General features: G+C 40.9%; 1 long non-coding RNA gene across 1 annotated transcript; it reads left to right on the top strand.

Moving 5' to 3' along the window:
• The first annotated feature begins 4,302 nt into the window (after positions 1 to 4,302).
• On the top strand, positions 4,303 to 5,088 carry LOC124677136. Its single transcript, XR_006993952.1, has 3 exons — positions 4,303 to 4,369; positions 4,465 to 4,560; positions 5,033 to 5,088. It is a non-coding gene; the product is annotated as an uncharacterized LOC124677136 (long non-coding RNA).
• The last annotated feature ends 11,388 nt before the right edge of the window (positions 5,089 to 16,476 follow it).

The raw sequence follows: 16,476 nt of genomic DNA, 5'->3' as shown, positions 1-16,476 counted from the left end.
AAGCAAAAGAGAGCATCAAAGGCAAATAAGAAACACTTTTAAGTCTAACCCACTTCCTATGAAAAGGAATCTTGTAAATAAACAAGTCATGTAAGCATAATGCAACAAGCATAGAAAGGCAACACAAGCGCAACTTAAAGATTCTCAACATAAAGGGGGGAAACTTAATATTATTAAGATGCATATAACCATGTTTCCCTCTCTCATAATAACTTTCAGTAGCATCATTGATGAAATCCACAATATAACCATCACTTAAAACATTCTTATCATGGTTCATATGCATAAAAGTATCATTAATTTTGGCATAAGAAAAACTCTTCTCATTAATAGTAATTGAAGCAGGATCATTATCAAGAATTTGAACATGGTAAACAAGTTGCATATAAGGGAATGGTTTTTGGCAATCCCATCATGACTATGACAAGTTTCATAAGGATAATTATGACATGTGTCATAGTATTCTTTATAATGATTGTCAAAAACTGGAGGCATAGTATCATCATAAGAAATTGAATAGTTATCTTCCACAATGTGTTCATCTATAAACATACCATCATTGTTACTAGAAGGAGATTTATCAAACATATAATCATCAGTAGCAAAAGGATTTTCAAACACCTCATCCCCAAGATTAGAGCTTTCTATATCATTATGGGAAGAAACATGGATAGTACTAATACTATGGCAATTATTAACATCATCGTTTTCAGAATTAGTGTCCCAGAGATCTTCAGTATCAAAAGTAGTGTGCTCTTCTAAATCATGATCACTAATGTAGGTAAAGGGCATAGGAAGATCATTGTACTCAGATTCATTATCATAATAATCATTAGGAGCAACATACTTACGGTTACCTATCGTTATCTCATACACGCGGGGATATGTCGTTACCTCTTTCTTTTTATTCCCCCTCTTCTTCTTCTTCTTCTTCTTCTTCTTCTTCTTCTTCTTCTTCTTCTTCTTCTTCGTTCCCTTCTTCTTCTTCTTCTTTTCCTTCTCCTCGTTCCCTTCTTTAGGAGGAAGAGGCTTGAAGGGAGGCTTCTCCTCATAACCTGATTTATTTCCAGAAACAATAGAAGAAACTTGGGAGGATTCCACCTTTTCATTAATAAGTTCAAAACACACAGCAGTCCTATCATATTTTGGCAAAGTTTCATCTTCTAAAATATTTTGTATGTAAGTATTTGTATGGCAATTATCAATGCAATAAGAAAGACACCCATGCAGGACACTATTAATATCAAGAGCACTCATATCCACCAAAGAAGTTTTTCTCAATAACTCTTCACACTCCAAAAATACTGTAAGTTCATCATGCTGATTAGGAGTGATTTCATCATCACAATACAAATTTGCAGCACTCATGAGGTTCGAATTATCACTTGGAGGAGCATTGAAAATTAAAATGACCCACTTTATGGCAAAGTTCACAAATAAAAGGATAGAGGGCACAAACTTTTTCACCAAGATCATCTAGAGCCCTAGACCACTTTCTAGTTTTTTCATTCATGTGATGGATACAATATTATTCTTTTAACAAGGTCTATGAACTCCACAAAAATTAACATGCTTATAGGAAATAGCATTCTCAGAAGTTTGAGCATGTTCATTGCAATCATTAACAACAATTTCATTTTCCATGCAAGTGTCTTTAAAAGGTTCATGATACATGTACCAATTTTCTTTAGGAACACTAATATGAGAAGCAAAGGCTCTATAGCAATCGACCATAATTTGAGGATCAAGACCATATTTAGCACTAAGCTCTTGAAAATCAGCAGTTTGAGCGAAAGACTTAATGCAATCATACTCGTAGTTTATACCTGATTCTTTACCTTTGTCATTCTCCCAATCTTCGGTATTGCTTTGAATTCTTTCAAGAAGATCCCATCTAGCTTCAACCTCCTTGCTTGTGAAAGATCTCGTCAAACAGGCATCTAGATAGTCCTTGTGGTGTCCTGAAAGCCTTGCATAAAAATTATTAATAATAACATTACGGGGGAGCTCATGAATGGGACATTTGAGCATTAGTGACTTTAATCTCCCCCATGCTTGGGAAATACTCTCTCCATCACGAGGATAAAAGTTATAAATGTAATTCCTATCAACATGCACTTCATGAGGAGGATAAAATTTAGAATAAAAGAGAGGTACAATTTCGTCCCAACCAATAGATCGACCATTCTTCAGACATCTTATACCATTCTGCAGCTCGCCCTTCGGAGATATAGAGAATAGCTTCCTCTTAACTTGGTCCTTTGAAATACCTGCATTCTCGAAGAACTCGCATAATTCATGTATAAAGAGTAAATGATCACTAGGATGGACAGTCCCATCTCCAAAATAGAAATTATTCATAGCAAGTTCAACAATTTTCATAGGTATCTTGAAAGGAATACTTTCAGCAGGTGGATTTAAAATATCACAAGCATCATTAGAGTTATCGCATATGGGAGATAAAGTATTATCAAAGCAAATTTTCTCCCCTAAAGCTGGGAAGCTAAAAAGATCATAAGAACTAGCTTCCCCAAGCTTAGACTTTTCCATGGCATTAGCAGTAATTGCGTTCATACTAATAATATTGCTACTAGCATGCAAATAAGGTTCCATAGATTTTTTAATTTTCGCATCAAACAATTCATGTCTTAACTCAGGAAAAAGATTAAAAAGCTCACTGTTGTTTTCCATGATGCCTAACTAGTGAAAATAAAAACAAGAAACAAAAAGATGCAATTGCAGAATCTAAAGGAGATAGCTTCGAGCACTCACACACTGGCAACAGTGCTAGGAAATAGCTTAGTATTCGGAGGATGTGAATACCTTTTACCTTACCTCCCCGGCAACGGCGTCAGAAAATAGCTTCATGTCTACGCACGCTTCTATTCCTGTAGATAGTGTTGGGCCTCCAAGAGCAGAGGTTCGTAGAACAGCAGCAAGTTTCCCTTAAGTGAATCACCCAAGGTTTATCGAACTCATGGAGGTAGAGGTCAAAGATATATCTCTCAAGCAATCCTGCAATTAAGATACAAGAAGTCTCTTGTGTCCCCAACACACCTAATACACTTGTCAGATGTATAGGTGCACTAGTTCGTCGAAGAGATAGTGAAATACAAGTAATATGGATGATTATAAGTAGTAATTGCAATTCTTCCTATAAATGTTCAAAGATTACCCGGCCAACCAGGCCATCTGAAAGGGGCACATTGATCTGGGTCGTTGGTTTTGGCTAGCGACAGTAAATTCGTTCCCCACTTTTCACCACAACCGTTGGATGCGGTAATTTTGTTTTCACCTGTTGCTGCTCGTTTTGGGTCCCTGTACGATGGGCCCGAGGGCGTGCGGGGCAGCCAGCCAGAGGCAGCGACGCCAGCTTCCTCAGGTCGCCTTCCTTTCTGTGCGCGTGGGGGCAGAAGATGGTGAAAACCTAGATCGGTGCTCCCAATCCCATGCCTCCTCTCCTCCCCCAATCCCGGCCCCCTCTCCTCCTTCCCAATCAGCCACCGACCCGTGTGACGCCAGCCGCGGCGGACTCGCCCTTCCCCGCGCACGAGGAGAGGAGATCAGGGGCCCTCGACATGGCGGTGGTGCGCGGTGGCGGTGTTGGAGCTCGGGCGGCGGGGCTCATTGGCTGGACGCGTGCGCGCCCTCGATTTCGTCCGGTGGCGGCGGGTTAGTAACTCAACGGAGTGTGGGCGCCGCCGCCGCCACCTCGCATCAGGAGAGCGGCCATGGGCACTGCCGCGTGTAGCGCCGGGAGGTGAGGGTCGCCGCCGGTCGCGGCCCTCCTCCTCGTGGTCGTCTCCTCTACAATGCCTCCGTCTCTAGCCTCCTCTGCACGGCCCCGAGCCTCGGTGTCGTGCTACGTCTTCCCCACCTCCTCTGCATGGCTTGGCGTTGAGACCTGGCGTCGTGCAACCTCTTCCCCTGTCTTGGCGTTGCTGCAGCATGGGACAAAATCAACCGTCTTCTTCCCCTTCCCTGGTGGGCTCTCGTTTCTTGACAAAGTTCAGTCTCGTTTTTAGTTATTTCCATCCAATTTTGGACATTATTAGATTGTTGAACGCCAATCCAGGGGATGCCTTTGTACATAAACCAGATGTTGAAAAGCATATGGATAATCCCATAGTCCAGCAGCTGCAATGGAGGTCAACTACACTGAAACCAAAAGCCAAAGCCATCATTACAAGAAATAGGTGTTGATTTCAACTTTTTGTCAGCACCATTTTATATCTGTAAATTGCAGTATTGTGAGTATAATCTCCATGTGACTCTATCCTTATGCAGCTCAATAAGGTGATAGTAGATCACGAGTTTGCAATGCAGCTCAATAAGGCGATTGCAGATCATGAGGTTGCAAGGACAACTGGTTAGCAATTCTCTAGCTTTATTTTTATTATGTTATGAGGTTGCAGGGATAACTGGTTAGCAATTTCTTCGGCTTTATTTGATCATATTATGCAGCTCAAGAAGCAATTCTTCATCTTTGAGGACTTGAGGTCCTACTGGTTCTCACCGAGGCCACATTCCGAAGCATTGTCTTGTGCTCAGGTCCATTTTGTAAGTTAGGTTTGTCAACTATAATGAAATAGAGCATGTGTTTTGGGACTATATGTTTTCTAAAACTGCAACTGGCTTGCGATGGGCCATTTAAGTGTGTGGTCGGTGTTTTTGTATAAATGAATTGATGCCACACTTGAATATTCAGTGTGTGTCAGATGTGAGTGACGAATATTCACACTCTTGCACCAGATGGTTTTTCTCTTCTTTTTCATTCCGAACTTTGTTTTGGTGTTCCTCTCTCTGCCTACTGGCTTATTTTTTCTCGCCGCCGTTCTTCATGTCTAGATTATGCCCATGGCCGTATATGCTCCATCTCTGGGGTCATCGGGTTATTTTCCTTGGTCTGTTTCTGTTGTATGGTACAAGTATGTTTCTGGCTTCACTTCTTAGTTTGACTTCCCTAATTTGACGCTAGCTATACTGCATTGTATATTATTTCTGACATACTTGGTTGTGGCATTTTATTCAGCCTCAACAGCCACGCAGGTGAATCTGCTGGAATTACAAGGACTGATCTATGCTAAGAAGCTTATTGTTGAAGATGTTGCTGGTGCATTTGCAAAGATTGCGGTAGCGCCACTAGAGAGGGTCAAGAACTTACTTCAGGTATGGACTGCTTAATCCTTACAGTTTCATTAGTTGTGCTAATTGCACAAGTATTTAATTGATTTATTAAATTTGGAGAATGCATCTTTTTGTTAATTTGTAGGCTCGAACCAGAGGGTTTCAATCCCTTGGGATCATCGGATCCTTGAGGAAGTTGTCGAAATATAAGTGAATTCAAGGTTTTTACAAATATTGTTGGGAAACATGCCTTAAGCTTTGACTGTCGAATTCAGCATGTTGATTTTGAGCTCTGACTGCTGAATTCACAACATTGAATTTCATGCTTTGACTTCTCAACAAAGGTATTTTATTTTACCCTTTTCTGTATCGTGGATGGTTATCTAAATTTTGTTGGGTGCATGTTCTCTGTACAAAAAAAGTGCTTCGGAGGTCACGCTTACTCCTTGGGCTCTGGTTGATGGGAACCTTTTCTTGTTGCAAACTTTCCTGGTTGTGTCATAGGATTATCACCATTTCAAACCATGGATATTTGTAGTAGATGATCTTGACTTATCCATCTAATTATTAGTATTTTAACTCTTTCATATCTCTCTTTTGCCACTCGCTTCGGCTTCATGCCTACAGTTTTAAACTTGCTATGCACAACCTCGGTGTTCGTTGTATGATTGTTTCTCCAACCCATGGTTGATAACATGGTTTTGTAAGGATCTTATTATGGTCAGACAGAAGAATACAATTAGGTTGCAGTATATGTTGTGCATTTATGCCCTTCTCTTATCCACAACAAACAAATGATTTTGTGTCTTTCTTTTTAATTTTTGAAAATGCATTTTGCAGAAAAATGCTACATCTTTTAGAAATATAGTCGAATTGTAGCTGGTAGTAGCATTCCTTTTCAGTTGAGAAGAGATACAGTTTAATTGACTGGACAGAAATTGTAGGGCACTTTTATTTTCTGCTTCTTTCGGTGTACCCTAGAATTTAACCTACTTATTCTTGTGTATCCATGGAGATCAGAATGGAGAAGTGGCTGTTATATATTTTACATTTTGCACAAGTGGTTGTTATATATTTTTATATTCTGCTTCGGAATATATTTCGTGCTTTGGCTCCTTTATGCTAGGTTTTTTTACCATTTCTTGCTATCATACTTGCAGATTAATTATTATTTAACGTCTGATGCAATGTCTGCACATTTCTGCACTTGAAACACTAATGGTTTCTGTTGAAGATAGTTAAATTGATAAGAAAATGATCCATTAATTTGGCTTGGGAATAATTGTTCAGACATCCTACATCTACTCTTAATTCCTAAGAGTATCAATCTGTAATGGACCAGTTTGGTTATACATATTATCACAGTGAGCTTGAAGTAGTTGTGTATTTGTACTAAATTATGTTGGAATTTCTTAATATGCAGCCCAGTAGAGTTATAGTTGGATGGCCTACTTGACAAGATGAAACCAATGGACTTGTTTAGTTTTATGATTTTTGTTTGATTTTTCTTTAGATTTTCCTACGTAGGCATTAAATAGTTTCTTATCCTACTATTTCTCTTGTTAAAAAAATCCGTGCGAGAACTAAATGACTTCATAGGGATTGATTTGTTCTAGAGAAGCATATATTGTTGGTCTTCATTTATGTCCATCCTTTTAAATCAGAACAAAGTTGGGAAGAAGAATGATAATATCAACTCAGCTCAGGATATATGAGAACAACAAATAGGATTCAAAATAATACACCCTAATTTGAAGAACTTGTCGTGAAAATAATTGTTAATGCTTTCTTATCTAGGATTTGCCAATGAACGAGCTTTGGGACATTCACTGCAATGAGATAGTTTTGTAAATGGCTTAATATGTGAGAACTCACTTCATTTGCCTTTTATTCTTGGTATCCTCTCATTTTTTTTTTGGCTCCTGTAGATTGATGCTAATTATTCTAGGATTTTTTTGTTCTACCTAAGTGCCTATGAGAACTACATAGATATAATTCAAGCGGTTTGCTTTAGTTGTGGCATGTATGGCCTTAATCAAGGTAATTTACCTCCTCCTTTACATGTCATGGTAGTACTTGGTGGTTGCTTTCCATTACTAAGGTGGGGGCTGTTACTGTATCTTTTGTGCAGATCCATGTAGTGCTTTCCATTGGCTCCATGTTCTGCTATATACATCTCCTGGTATGCCGTTCGTGATGTACAAAATTTTACGATATGCTTTCACTTGGTGTTGCACTGCTTTATGACCTGGTTTTGGTTGATTGTTTCTTTTTACCTGACCCTTTTCACTTTGCAGCTTACATTGCTCTGTTTCTATATCGTTCCTTTCTTTTTCACAGCCCTCCTTTTGTTTTCCGATATAGTGAGCTGGTGTTCTTTAATATCATTGTGTTATACTGATTTGTTCCCTTTCTTATCTCTGTGTTGTTCTCTGTAGGGCATTATCTTCATGTATGGTTCCTATTACGAGCTTAACTCACTGGCACCAGCTGAAGAGCTTATCTGTCCAAGAGACCAGGAGTGGATGCGTTTTGGGAGCATCTTGGTTGTGTATTTTGATAGGTTGAATATGGTAAGTTTGTCAAGGTTCTTTACTATTTAGTTTGTATGTTTTAGCAAAATCTAATTTGAGTGAAACTTTACTACATGTGTAGAACATCAATCCATGTCCGACTTAGGCCTATTCACTTGCAGAGATTGATACCTCTGATCGTGTGTTATAAGTCATAACAAGTACACCAGTCAGTAAAAAAACAAATACATTAGTTAGGCACAAAATCCCATTCCCAAGATATATTTCCAGCATGCCAGGTTTTGCAGTGTGTCTATGTCCATAATGAATGTGTTATTGCTTTCAAACTTCTATCCCAGAGATTTATTCCCTTTGTTTTTTGAACATAGCAAAGTACCACAGAAGGTGCTACAAGAATTTATCGACCAAACTCAGTGTAAATATTGGTTCTCCTGTTACACTGAGACCTTTCAGGAAGACATTTACCTTGAAATAATTTAGATATGACTACGACATCAAATTAAGGTATATGTAAGATACAATAAACTGCGTTAGAGGATTTGTGTACCATTATTAGATTTATATGACAATCTGAGTTTTATTTATCGTTTGATTTTACATATATGTTTGGATATTGGTAAATGAGAGTTCTCTTTTCTTACAATTGCAAATGCCTCTGCAGGGCTTAACAGATGTCATGCATCCTGTTAGGAGAACACCAAGAGGGTCACAACACTCCAATGCTATGGCAGTTGTTCTCTTTTACTTAGCATCGCATTTGAAAGTCAGATTCCTTTGTGCATTGATGCATGCATATACACAGAAAGATATGATCGGGCCGTAAGATTTGAGGTTTGATTATAAAAATTTCAGTCTTTTGGCTGTCAGTATACATCTGTTCTTGTTTGTGTGTAAGGTAACTCACAAAGTTTGCGTCCATATTTTTGTAAGCATGCCACCAAATTATATGTCTTCCATATTTTGTTAGAGCAAATTAGGTGAGTTTTATTTACCTAAAGCAATTCCATAATGAACATGGTATTTCAATTTGCATTGCATTTGTTTATTGTGTCATGAACCTATACTTTTTACATATAAAGGTATCCGTGTCAGTTTTGCTGCTGGTTTATGGGAAAAACTATTGTGTAATTAGAATATGCACTTCTCATCCGCTATATGAAGGAAAACTTTGCTTAAGAAATTGTATTATTCCTATCTACTTTTTTCTTTTTAGCTTAGTTTTAACTTTTAACACCACAGTTGTAAAGTAGTTTCGTTGAAACTATACCAAATGTTTTGCTTTCTTTTATAGTCAAATTCAGTACATACGTGAATAATTTTCTACTAATATTCTACGAAATGTCATCACTTAGTTTTGCATTAGGAAATGGAAGTCACTCTTCACCAACTATGATGATTGGCTTACCAGGTCTATATGCAATTAAAAAGTCCGTAGTGCTTACCAGGTCAGTAATGTTATGCTGTTATCTAAAGTACTGATTCCTTTAGGTTTATTTGGTCTCTTTAGGTGGAAAGCATGGTGTCTACTTTGTGATCATAATTTCGGTTTATATATTTTGTTCCCAATTTTGTATCATGCAGATAATTCTGTCAATTTGGCCTTTTTTGGACAGTGAGTTCTTGCCTTCTTGGGATCTGACAGTACTGAAAACCAGTGTGGGATCTAGGATGATTATTTTGTCTCTTTGTCGCAAATGTTAGACTCCAGGGATGATTATTTTGTTATTAATAGACCTTTCCTAAGGTCTTAAATGTTTTCATTCCCTGTAGAAACATTTCTTCTTTCATGATAAACTAGGCCATAACCTAATGAAGATTCGATATACTTTGATGGGTAACATATGCACTAGGAAGTACATTAGAGGAAATACTATGTAACGGTTCTGTTTCTCCTGTTTCTCTTTTAATGGTAAGAACCATACTCAGCTTGGTTTCATGGCTTCATGACTGTAGGACGTGGTATGGATGGATGAAGGCGTAGAACAGGCGCAGCCCAGCCTTCTCTTTCCCAGATCTGTGAGGTAAGCATCCTTCCATCGTTTTATGGATTGAAGAAGGTGCAGAATGAGATTGGCCCAGCCTTCTCTTACCTGGATCAGCCAAGGGAGCATCCTTCCATGCCAACGGCCAAATCATGTACCGATGTACGGAGTAAGTTTGCTCTGCCTCCACTTGTATTTTCAGTCTTTGAGTACACTAATGGAACTGGTTCATGTGCAATATTTAATTACCAGCTACTGATTTTCTATTTGGGTAGACTTGGTATTGTATATATTGCTAATCAGTTCTATGTATGCATGTGCTTCACAATTTTTAGACAACATTGTAAATTTGCAAATAAAGTGACAACTGAGATCAGGATGGATTCAAGCTAGGGACATCGCATTATTTGTTTTCATTATATGTGCTTACCAATTTAAATAACTATCCTGATTGCTTTAGATTCATTGTGAGCATGTGATGCTTTGCATACATCAAAATGCGTAATAACCTGACAGCATCTATAAATCTGTTACACCAAACAATGCTCTGATTACAGCTCTGATGTTGTCGTCAACAACGGGCCTCTCGACGGCATCGTGTATGTCCAAGTCAACACATTCGCCTCACGGGTTATCCTGATGGAGCTGACAAGCGGCCGACCCTCACTCTCCAAAGATACAAGAGATGCGGTCGACTGTGTAATGTATATTCATAGCTCATGGTTATATTGTTTGTGGCCTGCTTGATTATGCACCGTTGGCCTTTTGTTGAACTTTTTTACTCAACTTTTGGCCTTTCTGAAGTTTTATTTAAAGATACTGTGTTTAAAATGCACCCTGCTATAATTTGTGCTTAATATCTCCATGAGATCTTTCCATTTTCTGTTGAATTAACAAAATCACTCAGTTATATTGTAATAGATTATAATTTGCAGCTATGGCATGTTAGATTTTGACAAATCAGTTAGGCTTTATGTTGTCGAGGATTTGATTTTATTAGCTTATTGAAACGAAGAAGATTTGCACGCTAGCTGAATTTATTGTTTTGTTTTATCTTCTATAACATAAGCTTTGTTACCATTTTTCATTTTTCTTAGCAGATTAGGCACGTAGGATACTTTGCAATGCTTGCATCAGTACTTCTGTTGTACTTCACAACGCAAACAATTTTACACATAGGGCAACAAGAGCATGATGATGTTAAAGATTTTGCTTTTAGATGTTGCAAAGCATGCCCCAATTTAAAGGACCTTTCATTGCCATCGTGGACACATTTTGATTTAATGTCTCCAGTTCTGCATGGCCACTAAATTATTGGTGGATTATGTGTTTTAAATGGATTTTCTAAGAAATTGATTAATCTTAAAAGATATGGTCAATCCATGGCGGTCAATCCGTTTGAAAGTGCGCGGGACACGCCGCTGATGCCATCGCCTATGTTTGAAAGTGAGGAAACTTGAAGTAAACAAACATTGGCTTTAGTAGGAATAGAAGCAATTTATATTTGCATTCACCGTTGACTTTAGAAGCTTTGCCATCCTTCGGCATGTCGCCACCTACAATTGCATGCCTTCATGGAACGGCTGACATTCGTGTGATGTGTCGCCGCCCTCGTTCAAGCGGCTGCTCGAAGAGGATGATCTGAAATACACTTCTTTAAAATTTCCTACTATTCTCTTCAGATTCTAAAATCTTTAATATGGTTTGTCCTTATCAAGTGTTAGGTAAGCCTTGGGGCGAGCAACGGATGGCGTGGATGGTCGCGAGAGAGTACTTGATCAGCTTATTAGATGGGTGGAGGGAATGGAGAGAGGTGTTATAGGTCAAGGCGGAGGGGTCGGGAGATAGGTTAAGAGGAAGAGCCGTTAACGCAAATCGTGATGGAGATAAGGGGTATCAGCTGAGAATAGTGATGGAAATTGTTTAAGCGAGGCAAATATTTGTAATAGTTTTTGGTTCCCATGGTATCGGGGGGCTTAGAATCTCAAACCAAACTTTTGTATAAGTAAAAATATTCTTCTTGCAATAATAATTAACTTTTTATGCTTCTTTTGTGATGTTAGTACAATAACCATAATATGGTGGGGGAGCATAATAGCTGAAAATAATGCGAAAGCGAACTAAATTGTCATATCTTCCTGCAACACCCCGATGGAATAGTGTTTCTGCCATATACTAATTTTTGGCTAATTCTTAATATTAAAATAAGCTAAAGCTTATAGTTTAAATTCTGATTTGATTCTGTTGTTTGCGCGATAGCGCAACGGGTCATCTAGTCTGAAATAAAAATGGCAGCAAGCGAACATGTAGCAGAACTTGTTGGAAACGGTGTTTCAATGCTTAGAAACAAGGCCTAGGGATCATACTTTCACTAGTGGACACTCTCAACAATGATCACATAATTGGACAATTAGATAACTTCTCTTCACTTGTGCTACTCTGAATTACTCTCCTATTGGAATCCTAATCATCACTTAGTGGCTACAAAAGCTCCACTCAAAGTTCATCAAGTACTTGACAAACACCTCTCATAGGGATATCCTCATCAAATCATAATCCAAGATAATACCATTGCAATTTAGACCGAGTACTAACATAGCATACACACTGTCAACAATAGCTATGAAAGGGGGAATAAATCACATCAATACTATCATAGTAATAGTTGACTTCATAATCCACAAGAGATTATAATCATAACCTACGCCAAGTACTACATGATGCACACACTATCATCTTTACATCATGGAGGAGGAATAGACTACTTTAATAACATCACTAGAGTAGCACATAGATTAATAGTGATACAAAGCTCATGATCACATAAAGATCACACCATGGGAGAGAGAGATGAACCACATAGCTACCGGTAGAGCCCTCAGCCTCGGGGGAGAACTACTACCTCTTCATCATGGGAGTCAGCAGCGGCGATGAAGATGGCGGTGGTGTCGATGGAGATGACTCCGGGGGCAATTCCCCGTCCCGGTGGCGTGCCGGAACAGAGACTTCTGTCCCCCGAAACTTGTCTTCGCGATGGCGGCGGCTACGGAACTCTTCGTGGAACATCGTCGATTGTGTTAGGGTTTTCGCGACGGACAGAATATGTAGGCGAAAGGGCGGAGTCGGAGGAGCCAGGGGGTGGCCTCCCCACCTAGTGGCGCGGCCAGGGAGGGGCCGGCGCCCAGGTATGGTGTGGGGCCCCCTTGGCCCCCCTCCGGCACTTCTCTGGCTCTCTGGGTCCGTCTCGGTAAAATAGAAGGTTTGGCTTTTGTTTCGTCCAATTCCGAGAATATTTCCGTGTAGGATTTCGAAACCAAAAACAACGGTAAAACGAGAACCGGCGCTTCGGCATCTTGTTAATAGGTTAGTACCGGAAAATGCATCAAAATGATATAAAGTGTATATAAAACATGTGAGTATTGTCATAAAACTAGCATGGAACATAAGAAATTATAGATACGTTTGAGACGTATCAGCTCTTTCAAGGTGGTCAAGATCCCTAGTGAGAGAAGCATGAGCAATTTCAAGCTCCTCCTTTGAGGCATTGAGCTCTTGAGTCAATGATTGAGCCCTATCAATAGTTTCTAGGTCCTTAACTTTATCAAGTACATAAGTTTCAATTTGTTGCTTAAGGCCTTGAGATATGCACCTTTCGGTTTTTAGCTCTTGTCTTAGGAGATTGAATCTCCGTTCTTTTTCATTCAATTGATATTCTAATTCCTCAATGGACTCATCCTTTTCTTTGAGGGAGTCCATCAAGAAATCAAACTTGACAAGAGCTTCACCGCGAAGGGTGCATCTAACATTGTAAAGTTCCTTAAGCACAGTAAATTCTTCTTGATTTTCAGTTTCATCATCAACAACACTAGATAAAGAAGGTGGGGATTCCATTACCTTAGTTTCTCTTGCCATAAGACAAGAGCCAATGATTGTAGAGGAGGGAGAGTCATCGGAGTCAACATCTTGAGTCGTTCTTGCCATGAAGGAAAAACCAGCATCATTCTCCGTGGAGTAATCCTTGGAGTAGTCATATGTGAAGAGTGACCCGGGCTTAGAGAAAGCCAAACCGGCCACTCCGGCCTCCTTCTCCTCATCTTCCTCTTCTTCATCGGACAAGTACTCAGCCCCAACAAAGGTTGTTCCCTTGTTCTTCTTGTATCGATCGTTGATTGGGTTTGGCTTCAATCTTGGCTTGACCCCTTTGAAGAACTTTGGCTTGTCTACCCTTTTCTCATAAGGGCACTCATTTGCAAAGTGACTATCTTCATCACAGTTGTAGCAAGTTCTCTTCTTCTTCTTCTTGTCATTGACGAGCATTGGAAGCTTTCCCTTGTACTTCTTGGCAAAGAAAGCAAAGTCGGTAGCAATGTCACTAGTTGAAGTCATCTCTTCCTCTTCTTCAATTTCATAGTCTTCTTCTCTTCCATGGTCAGCTCTAGCTTTGAGAGCAAGGTTGTGTGAAGCTTCATGGTTGTGTGAGGCTTCATCAACACGGTTCATTGCCATGAGCCTTTTTCCTGCCTTGGCCATGTTTTCATTGGCGGCCACATAGGATACTAGATCATCGGAGTTCAGATCAGCACTCTTGGTCATGATTTGCAAGTTGAGTGCAAGGTTGGTGTCTTCTTGCTTGACAGCAATCACACAATGACCTTGGACTTTATGAATGCTTCATTCATCTCGAAGCTGTCATTGTACTTCTCAACTCCAAGTCCCTTGACCCTTACTCTAAGAGCACCAAGCCTAGCATAGGCATCTGCCACGGATTCTCCTTCTCGAATCATGAACTGGTGGGCCTCTTGCTTTGCGGTCTCATAAAGAGCTGATTGGATCAAATCGGTTCCCTCTTGGAGTACTATGATTCGATCCCACAACTCTTTAGCGGAGTCAATGTCATTGACTTGATCAAGGAGCTTGCGGTTGATGCCACTTCTAATCTTGTGACATGCAGAGGCATTGAGTTGAAGGTTGTATAATTCAGTAGAGGTCAACCGAGCGGGATCATGTGGCTCTCGGTATCCATGAACAATGATCTCCCATAACTCCACACTACAGCTGCGAATATGAGATTCCATAGCAGATTTCCAAAAAGGAAAGTGAGTTCCATCAAAATGGGGAACACTCCCACTATGGTTTATATGAGGCATGGGTGAAGTGTTTTTGGGATAGTCATGGTTAACTTCATGGAAACTCCCTAGAGAGGCCGAAGCCGCACTAGGAGTCCCACTAGTCAAGTTCTTAAGCATGGCGGTCATCTCTGCCATTTGGCTTTGTAGGTCATCCTCCTTTTTCTTCTTCTCGGCATCATATGCCAAGAATCTAGATTTCATCTCTTTAACGAAAGGTTAGAGTCTTCATCTAGACCCTCGAATAGTTTATCCATCTCACTCTTAAGGCGGTGAAGCCCTTAATAAGAGTCCAGGCTCTGATACCAATTGAAAGTTCAGAGATGGTAAACCTAGAGGGGGGTGAATAGGTTTCTACAAATTTTAATTCTTTCTTTGCAATATTAGGCTGTGCGGAATATAAAGATGAGCCTAATGCAAACTAGGTGAACCAACCTATATGAGGATACAACTAACTCGAGCACGAAGGCTCTCACAGAGCGATTAAATCACAAGTAAGGAGTTCGGTTAGAGATAACCGATAGCACGCGGAGACGAGGATGTATTCCCGTGTTCCCTTCCTTTGCAAGAAGGTACGTCACGTTTGGAGGGGTGGAGGTCCCACGAAGGATTCCCCACGCCACGAAGGCTCACCCTATTCTCCGGAGCCTATCCCACGAAGGAATAGCTCACTCACTTGTGGTAGACTTTGAGGTAGCCTCCAAACCTTCACAATCTTGTCAGGAGCAAATCCACAGCCCGGATGCTTCTGGACCACTCTTGCCCACCTAAGGTTTCCAAGGAACCCTAGGAAGCAAGCTTCTTGATGAATACAAGGGGGAATGAGATTTGGCTTGGTAGAACAGTAGATCGGGTCCTCCTCTATCGTTTCCCCGGAGGGATTTGAGTTTGGGTGGAGGAGGAGGGAGATCTGAGGCTTTTGGTGTTTCTAGCAATGTAGTATGAGAGAGAGAGCTCAAGAACAGCTTGCAGTGTAGTGCCTACCCCTTCAGAGGTAGGAGAAGGGGTATTTATAGTGTTCTTCGAAATCTGGCCGTTGCTCACTTGACACATCATCAGATTCCACGAGAAACCCGGTCGACCGGATTTGGTGCCGGACTGGCCGGCGCACAGGCCGGTCAGACCGGGCCACTGACCGGACCGGCCGGTTTCAACCGGAGCTGGGACCGGGTCTTGACCGGGCGGGATTCTGAGGCTACTAGATCTTGCCCGGATGGCACAAGCGCAAAGGCCGGTTGGGCGCCGGGGCGCTCGGTCTGGAACCCGGTCCGACCGGGCCTTGGACCGGAGGGGCCGGTCCAAACCGGGCTGGCGACCGGACGCAGACCGGGTGCTCGCCCTCCCTTACTGGAACCTGCCCGGATGGCACAAGCGCTGGGGCCGATCGGCGCCAGGCTGTCCGGTGCCAGGGCCGGTCTGACCGGGTCTGGGACCGGCCAGGCTCTGGAAAAACCTGTTGATTTTTCATCGAAGTGGGGGGTCTCCCGTTGCCTTCTTGTTCCATTGATACACCATTATACCTCTTTGGCTAATACCTGGGAATCATCTTGTAGACATGTATTAGTCCAAATACACTAGCACGGTGTCATAGTTACCAAAATAATGGATAAGGGTAAAATACCCTTACAGGCGCCCCTCCCGTCAAAGGACGATGGAGTGGAGAGGGCTTCCGCGGCGGCGCATCATGGGAGGTGATGAGGCATAGGC

This window comes from Lolium rigidum, chromosome 7 (assembly GCF_022539505.1).
Source record: "Lolium rigidum isolate FL_2022 chromosome 7, APGP_CSIRO_Lrig_0.1, whole genome shotgun sequence".
Classification (NCBI taxonomy): domain Eukaryota; kingdom Viridiplantae; phylum Streptophyta; class Magnoliopsida; order Poales; family Poaceae; genus Lolium; species Lolium rigidum.
This window is presented reverse-complemented; position numbering and strand designations above follow the sequence as displayed.